Source organism: Vicia villosa, unplaced genomic scaffold (genome assembly GCF_029867415.1).
Source record: "Vicia villosa cultivar HV-30 ecotype Madison, WI unplaced genomic scaffold, Vvil1.0 ctg.000137F_1_1_3, whole genome shotgun sequence".
Lineage (NCBI taxonomy): Eukaryota > Viridiplantae > Streptophyta > Magnoliopsida > Fabales > Fabaceae > Vicia > Vicia villosa.
In genome coordinates this window covers 163600-181665 of record NW_026705031.1, presented here as the reverse complement: position 1 = coordinate 181665, position 18066 = coordinate 163600, and the positions used below count along the sequence as shown (strand labels likewise).

General features: G+C 35.3%; 1 long non-coding RNA gene across 1 annotated transcript; it reads left to right on the top strand.

Moving 5' to 3' along the window:
* The first annotated feature begins 13940 nt into the window (after positions 1–13940).
* On the top strand, positions 13941–15114 carry LOC131624563 (uncharacterized). Its single transcript, XR_009290622.1, has 2 exons — positions 13941–14801; positions 14903–15114. It is a non-coding gene; the product is annotated as an uncharacterized LOC131624563 (long non-coding RNA).
* The last annotated feature ends 2952 nt before the right edge of the window (positions 15115–18066 follow it).

The following is an 18066-nucleotide window of genomic DNA, read 5'->3' as shown; positions in this document are numbered from 1 at the left end:
AAAATCCTCAACAGAGACGTATTTCTCAGCAAAATCATCAATGAGATTGTTTCTCTCTAACAAAGTGATTCGAGAAACCTTATTCCCCAGCAGGGCTGTTCAAGATCACTATCCCTAGAAGGTGTGATCCTCCACACCAAGGCTTGGTCAAATAGTGCATCGGAGGATTACGCATCTTCCTTATTCCCACTCAAAGGGCATCAAAATCAGAACTTTCAAATTACCTTCATCCCCAAGCGGTAGTCAAATATCCCTCAATAGAACACCCTGGTCCGTAAGGAAGTTCCCCAGCCGAGTGTACTCGAACAAGATAGCAAAGATCATCAACAATCATAATGCCTTCATTTCCAAAATAGCAAGCAGGGATTTATTTTCCCAACCAGAAGTTTGATACGCTCTAAATTGCATAAGTCATACATCATACGCATATTCATACATAGCATATAATGTTTCATAACAAACGCATACATGACATGCACGTTCTCATTTAGGTTGAGAATCTCAACATATACATTACATGCATCATAACATTACATGTCACTAACTTGATTTTTTTTTTCAGGTGGAAGAATATCCTCAGAAAAGTTGTTCTCAGTCACATGCAGTGTTCCCCTGAATTCTATTCAGACGAACATTCCTCTCAGATATAATCAAACCAAAGATTCATTCTGAAGAGATTTCTCTTTCCAAATCACCTATCAACTCAAAACAAGCAACACAGATCTAAGTCGATACCTTGGACGGTTCCTTCATGATCTACCTTCAAAGATCTAAAGCGGATACCTCAGACGGTTCCACAACGATCAATCTTCAAGATCCAAAGCGGATACCTCAGACGGTTCCATAACGATCAACCTTCAAAGATCTAAAGAGGATACCTCAGACGGTTCCACAATGATCTACCTTCAGATCTAAGTCGATACCTTAGACGGTTCCTTAAAGCGATCAACCTTCAAAGATCTAAAGCTGATACCTCAGACGGTTCCTCATAGATCAACTTTCAAAATCTAAAGCGGAAAAACTTCGGACAGTTCCGTAACGATCAGCCTCCAAGACTTAAAGCGGTAACCTTGGACGGTTCTGAAACGGTCAACGCAGAGGTTTTCAAATCCTTCGTCAAGATATAATCAATGGATTCATTCTGATGAACAAACATCAACACATTTGCCAGATGGCATCTGAAAGCCCATCTCAGGTAATGTTTCAATCTGCCAACAACATTTCTCAGACAACATTCAAAGGCAAATTCCAGCATCACTTCCGGTGGAGGTAAGTGCAAATTTTCAGGGCATCTAAATATTCAATCATCTTCTACCTTCAGATTCTAATCAGTCTCTTCAGGTTTAAGAAGATTGAATAGGGGCAACTGTTATACCCTAAAATTTGCCCGTATCTTTTTCAGAAAGAAGGCAACAGACTTCTGTCTAAAAATTGGGAGTTTCATATAATCTTGGATTTTATTTCACAAATATCCTGATTTTTATGAATACTCGGTTTTTAGAATTTTTCTTATACGGTATTATGGTTCGCTGTTGAATTTATTCTTACACAAATGCCAATTACTGTTTATCACTTCACACACGCTGTTTATTTGAGATTTATTTACAGATAAATAGTACTGACGCAATTGGTACAGAATTAAATTTTGCAGGCGCAGAGTCCGAGGATTCAGACTGTACTGGTAACGAGTAAATAATTATTAGTTTTTGTTTCCCACTAATTTTTGTACTATATTCTATTATTTTCAAAATCTTTTATTCTGCCAGTTAAATATTTATTCTTCTGTGCAATAAATAATTTTCAAGGTTATTATCGGTAATTTCGTTCGCGTACAGTATTTTTTATTTATTTATTATGTTTGTGTTTTTCTAACAACTCATGTAAATAAATTTTCAAAATTAACAAAACAAAAAACAAAAAGAAAAAATTAACTTTAACTGTTGAAATTTCACTTTAACTGTTACGTTAATGCCTGAACAGCCAGTTGACAGTCAAACCCGCTGATAGTGTAATTCTCCGTGTTTTGTACCATCAATCAAATCAATCTTTTACATTTCAAAATTCCAAGATTTTTGTTCTAGAAGTCTTCTGATAATCACGTGATCAGCAGAGACTCAACACTGCACAAAAATCTGGTACGCTTAACTGTCTCCTACGCAAACAGTCCCTAACTAGGGTTTTTGTTTTTTTCAGGAGAACAAGTTTTTTGAGACCTCAAATGGATTTCACGGACCTCCATATATCTCAAAGTACCACCATACAAATTTTCAAACTTCAATTCACTCAGACGCACAGTCAGCAGCTCAAACAGTCAACAGACGACCAGTTTGACCGAAAAGTCAACAGACAGTCAAAAATGAAATTTTTTGTCAACATCCATATTTTGTCAAAATATTCATCATTTGATCATTGGTTGATCATAATTCATCAAGGAAAGATAAAAAATCAACAAAACCCTAAGTTTCAAAATTAGGGTTTTCTCCTAAAAAGTCAACTGAACTTTGACCGGCCATAACTCTCTCCTCGTTCATTCAAAAAATTCCAACCAAAGCTTGTTTTTAAGGAAATTCAATTATCTTTCAAATGTAATTGATCCCATGGTCATTGGATTCACCATTTGAAAAATATGAGCTCAAACATTACATATCATTTTCAAAGTCAACAAAAAGTGGTTTTTTGTCAAAGGCCATAACATCAAGATAACTTCTCCAAATGAAAAAAAGTTTCCAAAGTAGCTTGAAGAGGACATCTTGAGGTTTCTAAAAAGTACAAGAACTCCTTCATATGATAAAAATTGAGGGATTTATGCCTTGTTGAAGTTGGCTATATTTTGGGAAAATGCATGAAACCAACATTGATCAAAAATGTTTTTTTTCCAAAAGGGGCCAAGTTTCCATGATCCAAACATGATTCTAACAATGTTAAGGGCCTCCCACGACCAACCTAAGGCCCATAGCATTTTTATTTCTTTTATGGTTTAATTTTATTACATTTAAAGTTAAATTGAAAAAGAAATGGTGAAGGATAATGATACAATGCTTGATTCTTAAGCTAAAGCCTCCAAGAATGATTCAACTCTGCAGCAAGAGAAGTACATAGCAGGCCTAGAGCAAGAGATTGAAGAAAATTCAAAGCCATGGCCAAAGAATTCAAGATTTTTTATATTAAAAAATTCAAAGTTCAAAAAAGCAATCAATGCTTGATAGCTTCAATTTTAAGCACTTCATTGCTTATAAATGAAGTAGAACACTTCAGTAGGAAGGACACACAATTGCAGAATCAAATCCATGCTTGTAACACACTTGTATCATACTTGAAATTTTGCAAGAAATTTGAAATTCGAATTTTAAGTTTCAGCTAGTTTCAATCCAAACTAAGTATTCAAACATCATCTATGAACTTCATTGAACCTATCCAAATAAATTTTAAGCATCAAAGCCTCACAAATCGAGCCACACAAGCCACGGTTGGTTCAAACATAAATCACCTCATATCTGATCATACACGCATGTTTAACAAGATGTAGATATATATTTGAGTTTAGTTGGATGTACTGGTCGTTTTTGGAAGTTTAATTGAGGTTTGGATGCTTGTACACGAAGTTGCCATTCTAGGGTTCTTGAGCTCCATTTTAGGATTATTCGATTTAGGCAAAATTAGGAGAAACTAATGGCATATTTGAACTCAGTGGATCAAGGCTAGTTTATTTCATAGGTCGCGAAATTTTTTTGCATGAGTTTACCCCTATTCGCTATTTTGCAGGTTTCAGACTCACTTATTACAGTGTTGTTTTTACAAAAGCGCTGTTAAAAGTGGTGGCGAGAGGTTGAAGATGAAGACGTGGCCTCTCCCTATTGGCCAGAGCGCGCGCGTGTTTTTTTAAATTAATTTGTGATCCAGTGTTTTGCAGGTTCTATTGTTACCACGTGCCTCCACTCTAATCACCCTCAGATCAACTTGCCAGCTCATCTAACGCTTATGACATGCTAGTCCTTACCATGGACTCTCCAGCCAACCACACTTGATCATTAATTATTTATTTTCCATTTTATTTAATATAACTTGCAAAATTAATTTAAAATAGTTTTAAAAATCAAAAAAATATAATAAAAATATTTTTAGGTTTATAAAATAATCTATTAATTTTTACACAAAAATATTTTATTTTTCTTAATAATTAAAGTATTTTGTTTAATTAATTAGTATATATTTATATATTTGATTTTTAATTATTTTAACCCATCAAAAAATCAAGAAAAATATTTTCTTTTTATTTAAATTAAGTTTATATATTATAGACTAGTTTTGTACATATTTAGAATATTTTTCACTTTAAGTTTTAATTATGTGTGTAATTATTTGTATAATTATATGTTAATTTAACTTAATAATTTCCAAAACAACTTCAAAAAATCCAAAAAAAAATTAGTTTTGTTTTAAAATTAATTAACAAACATTTTGAACATATTTTAGACTTAATTTTTAGGTTTAAATTTTATTTCTCATTTTTCTCATTTAATTAAATTAATTATGCATTAATTCTAATTAAAATCAACCATCTAAAAAAATCCAAAAATACTTCCTTTATCTTATTGCAATTTAAATTCCTAGATAAAGTGTATAGGTTGTCAAAATCATGTAAATAGCGTAGTTTACATTTCCCGCGTCATCGATGTAATAGCGTAGATTTACTTTCCGCATTTTACATTCCCGCACTTTAAATTCTGTACATATAAAACTGCGTGTATGTCAAAGATAAAAACTGAAGCGTTAGATCACTAACTTCAAAGACAAAAATATCTGAATCAAAACACAATCACACTTGCACCTCTTAGGGTAATCCCTCTGTTACTCTTTTCAAAATCAATTCTACTGTTTCAAATGCAAATCCAAACTTTTGTTTACATCCGGTCAAAGGAGAATTTTCTAAAAGAAATAGGAAAGGACCTTATAAACTTAAGGTAGATCTCCTAATTGCTTGCTCAAATCAAATCAAAACAACAAATGTCTCATATATCATTATTTTTTTCAAAACAAAAAACTTTCAAAAAAGACAACATTTTGTATATATCCAAACAAGGATCATTACGAAATTAAAGATTTTTTTTTTCAAAACATCTTTTCGAAAGATAAAACACTTTGTATACATCCGCACAAGGATCATTACAAAGCCAATTTACAAAGGTATTTTAAAACCACATACAAGCATTTCAAGGCAAGACAAATGATTCAAACAAGTGAGCTAAGCAATTAAGAGCCCATGGATAACCATGGATACAAAGGGGTGCTAATACCTTCCCTTTGTATAACCTACCCCCGAACCCAAAATCTCTTAAAGTTCTTTTTCTGTTTCTTTTATAAACCTTTCCTTAATTGGATAAAATAAAAGTCGGTGGCGACTCTCTGATTTTCAAAACTCAAAAACAAAAGAAGAGTCAGTTCGTATCTCACGCGAGATATAAAAAACCGAGGGTGACATTGCTGATATAACTGTTTAGATGCATGGATAATAGGATTGTATGGCAAGATTAATCAATTAACTGTTAGATCACTAACTCAAAGATAAATATCTGAATCAAAACACTGTTCACACACCCACCTCTAAGGTTTCCTCTCTTTCGTTGCCTTTCGAACAATAGTCAAGTCTCTCAAGCTTAGGGATACCATAGCATGTTGCATTCGATTTAAATCATCATACAAAGATCATAGTCCCTTCGATGTTGCCTACGATTAAAATGATCTCGTCCCTCGATGTTGCCTTTGATTAAATGATGATAGTCTCTTCGATTGCTAAGGTATCGTTACTTGTTGCCTCTATGACTATTCTCATCAATTCATAGGACTTCCAACCCTCTTTATGGTAGGGATATCCCTATGACTATACGATGATCCTCGATGTCCCGAATACATCCAATGAAAAGACTTCCCACTAACTAATGGTGTGGATAGTCTCTTTCCTTTAACGAAAGACTTTAAGAACAAGAAAGAAATTAAACTTAGGGTAGGTAGTTCTTAATTGCTTGCTCAATTCAAACAAATTCAAAATACTTTTCACACCCCCCTTTTTAAAATAATTTTCAAAGACTACACTTTGTATACATCCGTACGAAGATCATTACAAAGTTAAAGTTCTTTTTTCAAAATCTTTTCTAAACACACACCACACTTTCAAACAAATCAAACAAAAACAAATGAGATAAGAAATTAAGAGCCATGGATAACCATGGATACAAAGGGTGCTTATACCTTCCCTTTGTATAACCTACCCCCCGAACTCAAAATCTTTCAAAGGTCTTTCTTGTTCTTTTTGCCTTTCCCAATTGGATAAAATAAAAGTCGGTGGCGACTCTTGCTATTCGCAATATTTAATAAAGTCAGTTCTCCCACCGTGTTACAGAACTAAAGACTCTGTTGGGGATTTTTCAAAAGAGGGGTTACCTTAAAGTTTTAGATCACTTTAAATGTTTTCAATTGTTTGTCTTGTTTGCTTTATTATTAAGGATACTTCTTGGGAATGTTCTTGTGTGAAAGATCTTACACTCGGATCTAGTGTAGCTTAGGTAAGTGGCAATAGACCAAGGAGACTATACAGCTTGTCCCGATATGGTTGATATGGTGGCCACTGTTAGTGCGACGGTTTGGTTTGTTCTGATGGCCCTTGAATATGATCGAGGACACATTAGGCTTCCATGTCGTGTCATTAAGCACTAATTTTCCCTTAGAACCCTAGTTGAACTTGACTTTGGCCTATTAGGAAGTAGCGATATGGCTGGATTTGGATTCTTGACCGAAGCTGGTTGATACTCGATGCTACACCCATTGAGATCAATCTTTCAAGATGTTTTCAGTCAGCCCATCGAGCGCTGACTGAGATAATGCTTTCGAGAAAGATCCGAGATATTGAGATTCCTTAGAAACCAGTTACTATTTTAGGACAGGTTGAACCAACTAAACTTCAGTGGAAAGGGTACTTACCTATGGACGCCATGCAAGCCTTTAAACCCAAGGACACTTGTGTGATGTGCTTGTGTGTGCTGCTAACCCTTTGATTTCCTTGTAGGTCTTGTTTGTAGGACTTGTTCTTCCTTATTACCTTATACTTTTCCAAATGCATAACATCTGCATAACATCGTGACATCATAACATAGCATGTTAACTAACCCTTTCAAGGATCTTAGGAGTTTTGGGCGCACAATTTCAGGTGCTATTACCAAGGACTGAATTGCTATCAATGGGCAAGATGATTTATTTTCCTCTGGCCATATGTCTTCAAATAAAAAAGTATATACCTATCATGAGCAAGGGGATTTATTTTCCTTTAGCCATGTGCCTTCAAAGTCGGAAGTACCGGTATCCTGAATAAGAGGCTATGATCCACTCGATATGGTGAACTCGATTCTCATAGAAGGACATCCAAAATGAAACTTCTTCAAACAAAGATGCAACCGATTCATTTTCTAAAGTTGCAAACTAAATTCCCTAAGGATCCTTAAAATGTTTCATTTGCATTCATAACATCCAATAGCAGGTTTCTGACAACGAGTTTCTCATCCTCTCTCGCTGCTTATTTCAGCTAAAATGGATATCAAGCAATCAGTCAAAGACCTTCAGGCTCAGAACACCCATTTCCAAACTTTGATTCTAAACTTGTCCAAGGGGCAAGACAATCTGAAAACTCTTCTGACCAAGAAGGAGAAAAATACCAGAAGATCGGTGGGTGTCCTTAACATGGGGAGAAGATTTCAAGGACCACTCAAGAAAGCTGGAGAAGTCAAGGTTTCAAAAGAGGACGACAATGAACAAGACAATGATGCTTATATCAAAACTGATGCAAAATGTAATCACGATTCTGTCCAGCCCTCTGAGGAAGAAGAGGACTACTACTATGAGGATGAACATCTAGAGGACAAATACAAGTTGCTGGAAGAGCGCATGAAAGCCATGGAACTTCAGAAAGTACCTGGACTGGAATTTTAAGAAATGGGACTTATCTAAGGGGTTGTGATCCCTCCCAAATTATAAACTCCGACATTTGCTAAATATGATGGAGTGTGTAGGTGTTTTCATGTTGGGTGCACTTGTGGTAAAACATACCTGGGTGTTTAATGTATTTACCAATATCATGACATGCTTTGTATGATGTTATGCAGGTTGCATATGTTTAAGCTAATACATATTTTGTTGGTGAATGTCATGATCGATGTCATGACATCTATGTTTGAGAGCAGGAGCTGTTATGTTTTACTATTATGTTTCCTGATTTCTTAAAATATACAATTTAGGAAACATTATATTGTGTGATGAATATTTCTCCTAGAAGATTTTGTTAACAGCACATTCTGTAACAGCTTGATGACATGTGAACCCTAATTTGTTTCTTAAAAAGCCCAAGGCCCAAGAGCTGCATATAAGAAGACTGCAATCCTAATTTGGAACGCAGAGAAATTTGTTAATTATGAAGAACCATAGTTCTGTGTCTGTGTGTCTAGTCTCCTGTACTCCAAGCAATTGTCTTTTGATGATTATAGTGGAATAAGTTTTTTTTGTACTTTGTCACTCTAAGCTTTTAAGCACGAGTGTGTGTCTCTTGATTGAAGCTTTTAAGCAGATCAAGGTGTGTTTTTGAAGTGTGTCTTCTTTCTCATTTAATTTATGCCTGTTTGTAATCACTATTGTGATTGAGGGGAAGTGAGTGGAGATACTCAGGTCTAGGATTAGATTGGAATTGCATTGGGTATGTCTTAAGTGAGGAGTTGTAAACGAGGGAGTTTAGCTATGAATTAATACTGCTTATATTGGATTCCCTCCCTGGCATGGTAGCCCCCATAGTAGGTATTATTGTATACCGAACTGGGTGAACAATTTGTTGTGTTATTGACTGTTTTATGCTTTTCTATTTTAAAGTATTATTCTGTGTTATTGTGGATGTCATAACATCCAGTACGACATCGCGTGTGAGTTAATAAAATTTTCAATTGGCAGTAGAACAGGCACCCTGCCTATTTACATCTGGGTGAGATCGAGGGACAACAAATTTTCTGGTACTATGGAGAAGGAATTGTTAGTGTTTGGGAATAGACCACCCATTATGGATGGCTCTAACTATGACTACTAGAAACCTCGTATGGTAGCTGTTATAGAGTCTGTGGATAGCAAGGCCTGGGGAGCTGTGGAAAACGGATGGAAACATCCTGAGAAGGTAATGGAAGATGGAACCATTGTTCTATTTCTTGAAGAACAATGGAGCAAAACTGAGGAAGAGTTGGCTTTGGGCAATTTCAAGGCAGTAAATGCTTTGTTCAATGGAATTTACAAGAACATATTCAGACTTGTGCAGCACTGTGATCTGGCTAAAGAAGTTTGGGATATTCTTAAAACAACTCATGAAGGCAGATGCAAGGTGAAGATGTCTAAACTTAAAATGCTTACCACCAAGTTTGAGAGTCTAAAGATGAAAGAGGATGAGACCATTCATGAGTTCTACATGAATATCCATGAGATTGCAAATACCTCGGGAGCCTTAGGAGAAAAAAAGTCTGGAGAAAAGCTCGTAAGAAAGATCCTCAGATCATTGCCTAAGAGATTTGCTATGAAGGTGACTGCTATAGAAGAAGCTCAGGACATCAGCAACATGAAGCTGGATGAACTTATTGGTTCTCTACAAACCTTTGAGATGAGTATTTGTGACTCTGTTGAAAAGAATAACAAGAGCATAACTTTTGTTTCCAACAACGAATATAATTCAAGAGAAAGCAATGGTGGAAGTGATGAAAATTTATCAGAAGCTATAGCCATGCTTGGAAAATAATTCAACAGGTTCATTAAAAGGGTTGATCAGAAGTCCAGACTCAATGTCAAGAACAATTCCAATGACATCAACAAGACCTATGATCCTAGTAGAAGATTCAAAGCTGAAGAGAAGCCCGATCAAGGAAAAGGGGTTCAATATCATGGATGTGAAGGATATGGACACGTTAGAGCTGAATGTCCTACCTACCTCAAGGAGCAAAAGAAAGGGTTGTATGTCACTTGGTCTGATAGAGACTCTGAGAGTGATACTAAAGAGAAATGTGCAGCACTAACTAGTGTATGTACACCTGAGTACAAATCCAGTAAAAAGGATCCTACCTTTGAAGAACTTGCAGCCTCATACAATGAGCTATATGTCAAGAGTGCTGGCATATGAAAAATAAGGGAGAAGCAAAGGAAACTTATAGAAGAGTTGGAAGCAGAGAAGAAAGAACATCTGGCAACCATAGAACACCTCAATGGTGAAGTCATCATGCTCAACTTCAAACTAGATCAGATGTCAAGATCGATCAGAATGCTGAACAATGGAACTGACTCCTTGGAAAAGATTCTAAAACTTGGACAGGAAGTAGGAAACATGTCTGGATTAGGATTTATGTGAAAGCCTGAATCTAATTTAGGATTCAAAATGTCAGAACCTGAAGCTTACCATGTCAACCAGGTGTCAGGACCGATGTCATGACATCATGGAAAGAGAAACTGGAACCAAACAAAGAAGAAATTTCAAAGATGGAGATGCCACTACTGTGGAAGGTTTGGTCACCTAAAACCGTTTTTCTTCAAACTGTATGGTTACCCTTATCAAACAGCTCAGGACAAGCCCAAGTTGCATGATCCTATCAAGAAACAACAATGGGTTGCCAAGGCTTCTGCCTTAATTGCACACACCTCCTTGAGGGTGTCAACCAAAAGAGACAGGTATTTTGATAGTGGATGTTCAAAATACATGACTGGAATGAAGAACATGTTAGAAGATGTCAAGACTCATTCCACTAGCTATGTGACTTTTGGTGATGGAGCCAGAGGAGAGATCAAAAGGGTGGGAAAGCTAGGATGTTCTGCAGCTCCCCAATTGGATAGTGTTCTGCTAGTAAAAGGACTAGCTGCAAACTTAATCAGCATAAGTCAACTGTGCGATCAAGGTCTAAGAGTCAGATATACCAAAGATGAATGTGTAGTCACTAATTAAGAAAATGTGGAGGTTGTAATACGGTGAACTGACTTTAAATGAAATGTCGCGGATAGCAAGGGTCGCCACCGACTTTTATTTTATCCAATAAGAAAGGATAAAAGAACGGGAAAAGACCTTTTAAAAAGATTTTGAGTTCGGGTGGTAAGTTATACAAAGGGAAGGTTTAAAGCACCCTTTGTATCCATGGTTATCCATGGGATCTTAATTGCTTAGCTCAATTTGTTTTCAAAATGTTTGAATTGTTTGAAAAGTAGGGTGTGAATAGAAATTTGAACAAGAATTTTAGTTTGTAAATAAGCGTAGTCTTTTTGAATTTGATTTTTGAAAAGAAGTGGGAAAATATTTTGATTTGAATTTGAATCTGAAAAAGAGCAAGCAATTAATAACAACTACCCTTAAATTAAAAATGTTCTTTTAGACTTTAAAATGTTTTCAAAATGTTTGAATTGTTTGAAAAGTAGGGTGTGAATAGAAATTTGAACAAGAATTTTAGTTTGTAAATAAGCGTAGTCTTTTTTAATTTGATTTTTGAAAAGAAGTGGGAAAATATTTTGATTTGAATTTGAATCTGAAAAAGAGCAAGCAATTAATAACAACTACCCTTAAATTAAAAATGTTCTTTTAGACTTTAATGGGAAAGGGCTATCCATACCATAAAGAGGGCAGGTAGTCCTTTCATTGGATTTGAAAAGGGTCGTCGAAATTATCGTTCGCCACAAGACTTTCCCTGCCATAAAGAGAGCAAGTAGTCTAAGGGAAGGATATAATAGTCATTAATTTTTTTGACAATCATTCTTTATAAGGCAACCTCGAGGGAGTTTTAATAACTTTAAAGGCAACATTTGCTTTAGGTATCCTCGGAATCAAGGGACTTGACTATTTTTAGGCAACAAAATTAAGGCAACAGGCAACAATATAAGACAACAAGAAGGGTTACCCTAAAGGTGTGTGGGTGCACAATCACGTGATTCAATTCAGATATATTATCTTGTAAATTAGTTATTCTAATTCTATTCAGAGTTGCACTCCCTAGAATTACTAACCACACAGTTAATATCATACGGAAATTAAAAGGCAGAAAATATAAAGTCCTACGCTATTTCAATAAACACCTGTGGGCGGAAAAATAAAGGCAGAAAAAGAAAACCTAAACTTATTACAATAAACACCTGCAGGCAGCTATTACAAGGCTTTGGGGCAGTTACATGACAGAGGAAGAAATGAGCGCGAAAATGAAAAACATGATTCAGTGTGGTGGAGGTCTATGGTGGCGTAGCGCGTTCTGGTCCTTTAGATCTGGAATTAGAGACACCCAGTGGAGGAGATTGAGGATGAATTTGCGATTATCCACGATAATAGATAAACAGCTCGAACGTACCTCGCAATAAACAAGAAAATGTTAGTAACAAAATATAGAATAATACACGAGAATGGCACAGTATGATGAAACATGAATCGAGAATTAATTATAGGAAACTTAACAATTAAATTCTAAATGAAATTAAACAAAAAATATTGTACTTTGTATATGATAAAGATCTAAAACTAATTCATTGATTCAATTACAATTAAAATTAGGTTCAATTAAAATAAGTTTACAAAACCAAACTAGACAATTAAATGAATAAAGATTAGTAGGCTAAAAAGGGTATTAGTTAGTGGAATAAAAGAAGTTAGGGAGTACCAATAGTTAGTTGGTCCAGTGGTGATTGGCGCTGGACTTGGTAGGGAGAACCACGGTTCGATCCCCCACAACTGCGATCGGGAGGGGGATGGAACCACTTGATGCCAGAACTCGCCCCCGAACCGGACTAAACCGGTGGTATAAAGCAAAAAAAAAAAAAAAAGTTAGGGAGTACAAGGCATAATTAGATAATGGTTAGAAATTAGATAGGCCCAAATCCCGATTGCCCATACCATAAACTCTTAATTTTAAAATTAATGAAACAATTAAATACATAAAAACACAATCAACATGGGGGCGGATCCCCTTCCAACCATCAGCATCCCTATTGTTTTTAAAATATATCAATTTTGACTCTTCAACCAAATAACAGGGACCAATATAATTAAGACACTTGGCATTTATTAAAATAATAAAAAAACAATCAAAACAAGACACACATATTTACACGGTTCATAACAGTGTTTTAAAAACCGAACCGGACCGGCCGGTCGGACCGGTCGAACCGGGAACCGGCCAGGTAACCGGTCTGATTCAATAGCTGAATCGGAAATGTCATTGAATCGGTGTGAACCGGTCAAAATCGGTGTAAACCGCTAAAACCGGGAAAACCGGTGATTTAAATGCATTTTTTTATTTTTTTTATTTATTTTTTTTATTTTAAAAAATTAAAACAATGTCATTTTGACTATTTTAATTAAAAATTAAAATTAAAAAAATAAAAAAAATGATGGTAGATGTGGTTGATTTTGTTAAAGATGATTTTGATATTGAAGAAGGAGATCCCAACATTGAAACAATTTTTTTTTATTGAAATTAAATTTAGTAGACAATGAAATTATTTTGTTATAAATTATTCAATTAAATTATGTTGCGATTAAACTTTTGTTTATATTTTATAATTATGTAATATTTGATTGTGTGTGATACCTATGTATAAAATTTGAATTTAAATTATCAACATGTGAATTTTTTTATAATATGATATTTTCAAAAAATATAAGTACTAGTTATATTTTGTAGGGACTGAATCATCCGGTTCGATAGATTTTATAACTATATAATTTTGTTATAACGATCGGTCTATTCAACCGAGTTATACGGTTTAACACGGTTTAGTCATGCGGTTCGACCAGTGATCCAGTGGTTCGACCAATAAACCAGTGACCCAGTTTGATGTCCGGTCCGGTTTTTAAATCACTGGTTCATAAGTTACACGGTTCATAAGAAAAAGAAAAAAAAATCTAAAAGCCATCTTCTATAGAATTCCCTTCTTCTCCGAATAAATCAACAAAACTCAACACTCAAAATTGAATTCAAAGATTCAATCAGTAGCCAGAGAAAGAAAATAGAAAGGAGAATTACCGATTGGATGGTGAAACGGTGAACTTGGGAATCTTGGTGGTTTCTTCTCTATTTCTCCTCGACTCAACTCGCGACGTTGTTGTCGATTCGTCTCGACTGCTAGTGCTCTATTGTGTGTTGTTGGTGCGGCGTGATTTGAACTCACGCTAGATGAGAGGGTCGCGATCTGAACTCGCGCGGTCGCCGTTCGTCGATAAGGTGGAGGGCTTCGCGGTGGGACTTGGTTATGACAGCTACTTGTGAGCGATGCCAGAGGTCGATCAGAGGGGTGAGTTCTTCTTCAAACGATACCCTCCATCTCTCCTTCTTCATATATTTCTTCTCCTTAATTCAGTCCCTATTCTTTTCATCTAAAAAAACAGAATCCATCTCCACATAACAAAAAGAAATTATAGGCACACAACAACATTATTTCAAGGTATGAATCGATTTCAAGCAAGAGCACGTACCCATTAGATTCGATAGCAGCGGAGGTGGTTGTGAGGTGGTGTTGTGATAACGCTGATCGGAGGTGAATCGGAAGTTGAGTCGGTGTTTAGGCGATGTGCGATTCGAAGAGGTTCTCCGAACCGTTATTGTTGTTGATGCGTTGCTCGCTTGAACAAAATGCTTGTTGCTTGTGCTATCGAGTTGTGCGGATGAGAGATGACCGATTCGTATTTGGAAGTAACAATCCTTCATCCTTTTATTTGTACTCCTTCAATACCTGGGAACCAAACAAGACACCAACAATATGGAGACATGGACCAGGTTAGTGAAATTAATTTGTAAAAAACCATATATTGTATGTGTTGTTCTTTTTGTTCTTCTCCTTTATGTTGGTGTGAAGCTTGCGTTGATTGAATCGGCAGGTTGGAGAGAAAGCTGTGATTGTCGTTGTTTCACGGATGGAGCTGCTTTTCCCGATTTAACGGTGTGGCGATGCAACGTTTGAAATTGCAGTAGCAAAGTAACAAAAAAAACATATAGAAGCAAAAGGTTGTTTACAGTGTAAGGGTTAAAAAAAAGGTTGTACGTCAACTAGTGGATGAAAATATATGATATGAAATATGTGCAAGACCAAAACGATATAAGGGTTTGTAGTTAGTGTTACACGTGAAGGTTTTTTGAAGATAGGGTTCCTTTTTTTTCCTTTGGTAAATAAAAGACCTATTTATACACACTTTTAGGTCAGTCAACAAGTAAGGAAATAAAAATATGGACCAAAGCCCAATCAAATTAAATCTGATTTAAATCAAATAATGTATAATTGTTTTTTTTCTTTTTATGAAATATGCATAAAATAAGTTAAAAATCATTATTTTAAAAAACCTATAATAAAAACACAAATTAAATATTAAAAAGATAAACATGCAATTTTTTGATATTTTTGTGATTTTTTTTTATGAAATGCATAAATCGAAATTAAAAACAAAATAAAAAAATGAGAAAAGTGTCAATACTAGGATTCAAACTCGTGACATTATACCTGCAAGCTTTACCTCCTTACCAATTGTGCCAATTCATTTATTCGAAATAAAATGACATTGGCATATATATGAGGGAAAAAAATTTGGGGTATGACAGTGGTCATGAAAGGAGTCAGATCCAAAGACAACTGTTACTTGTGGGAACCCAAAACTACAAGTCATTCATCTATATGTTCCTTGGCACAAGAAGAAAAAGAGGTAAGAATGTGGCATAAAAAACTAGGTCATCTACATCTGAGAGGAATGAAGAAGATCATAAACAAGGAAGTCGTGAGAAGAATTCTAAAGCTACAGATTAATGAAGGTAAAGTATGCAGAGAATGTCAGGCTGGAAAACAAACCAAGATGTCTCATCCAAAGATTAATCAAGTCACTACTTCCAAAACTTTGAAACTATTACATATGGATATAATGAGACTGTCATGCCCCAATTTTTGACTCATGCATTTCGTTCCACTAGACCATTTGCATATCATTCATTCATTCACTAAGATATGATTTCAAATGAACGACATTTGTGCAATTTAGGGTTTCTCGTTGGTTTTGAGACTTTCTCACCAGATAAGACAAATTCATCTTTTTTTTTTCTCTTGAGCAGTGGCCCACGTGCTATTTGGTGTTTTTATTGGTGTTCTTATCAAATAAAGATTAATTCGTCTGTTTTTATCTCTATACAATGAGCCGCGAGATTAAGGTTTATCTCCCTGTGTTGCTAGAGCTTTATATGTTTTCCAATTGATGATCATTGAATTATGTGTTCTCATTTTCGTGGCTTCCTCAAGACGTTGCGATTATTATTGAACCATAGTACAAATGTTGAACATAAAGAGGCGGTATGCTATTTGTTTGATATGCAAGTTTGGATTAGATCTAGGAATTGATTTGAATTTAGATTCATTAGTGGAAGTATTCATGCAAGCTCTTAATGCGTTAAAGTTAACCATTAATCCGTAAGGTTCAAGTAATCTTGTCTCGATTCATTTTGAATTCAAAGATTATGTTGTTTTGGTTTTCAAACGATTTGGTCGAGATGCAAATTCTATCATTCATTCATAATAATCAAGACGTCATTTAAATTCAAGTACAAAGATCATTCAACATTCTTCATTCATTCAAAAGTCCACTACATTTATTGTTCAAATTTCATTACAAAAACAAATTCAAGGTCCATTCAACGGTTATTACGAAACATGAAAGTAACACAAAGCTAAGTTCTATTTTTGTCTCCAATCTTCTTCTTTTGAAGTTTCCAATCTTCAATCTTCATTCAAACTTCTTATTGCTTTACCACCAATGCCATTGCACATGAAACAAGAGAAAGAAATGGTTAGAATCCACACAAAAAATGAACATGAACAAGAATTTTCAAGAGGATACACAAGTTCAGCATTAGGGTTTGATGAAGGAATCAGAATTTTGTCAAGGGATTTGTTTTCAACCAACAAAAGGCCTCGTACAATTTCATAATTAATCATGGGCATAAAAGCAATCCTATTGCAAATCACAAAACTTGGTTTTGGTTCACAAAAGAAATTAGCAAAGAAGAGATTCCAAATAAACAACAGCAAATAGTCTGAGCAACTGCATATGGACCAGTTTTGTGGCCTACTCAAGACTTTGTGGTCCACAAAACAAGACAAAAACTCTTGCCCTGTACTTTCTATGTGGCTGCCTGCATTGACAAGATAAAAGCAAAAACGTTTACTGCTACACAAAAAAGCATACCGCATATTTTCCTAATTTGTTTCCAAACCTAAATAACACCCATCCAACCCTAGAATCACATCCAAACCTACAGACTATATATTCCACTGTTTCATTGAAGAAAAGCGGGGAGGCTCATCTGCAAACCCTAGCCGCAGCAGAAACCAAACATTCACAAACCATAAACTTGTTCATCATACCAAAAAAACGATTTTCAGAAATGGTAAAGAGGAGAACACAATAATCATTTCATATAACACAAATTCATTGAAACCCTAAACTATCATCATTTTCCATTCAAAAAAACCCTTCAAAAATGTAGAAGAAGAGATTCAGAGATAAAGAAATTAGAAGGATCTCACCCTGTTTTCACCCCGATTCATAACTGTTTTATCAACATCTTCATAGCCAAACTGCAACATAACACACACTCCTTCACTCAAAGCCTCACTCTGCATCCAACCAATCACCAAGAACCAGAAGAAGAAACATTCAGCTGAAGTGAGAAGGTATAACACATACCTGGGGCATCTTATTTTTCATTTGATATTCTGATAAGCTTGATGTTATGGTTGAGTTTCTTTATGTTCACCGATGAAAAGCACTTGAAGAGAAACTAGCTTGCTAGAACTCTACGGTGTTGAGGCGATGTTGCACAATCTTCAATAGTTTGTTTTGGCTATGTACTGCTACTGGCTTTAAATCGTTTTCTCCTTGGCCCCTACAAAAAAAAAAACCATACGAAACAGAATTTCAGTTTATCAGTCGGAATGATCCAAACACGATTGCGAATGTTAGAGTTCATGTAATCTATGAAGGAGACCGAATATTTATGATGAGAA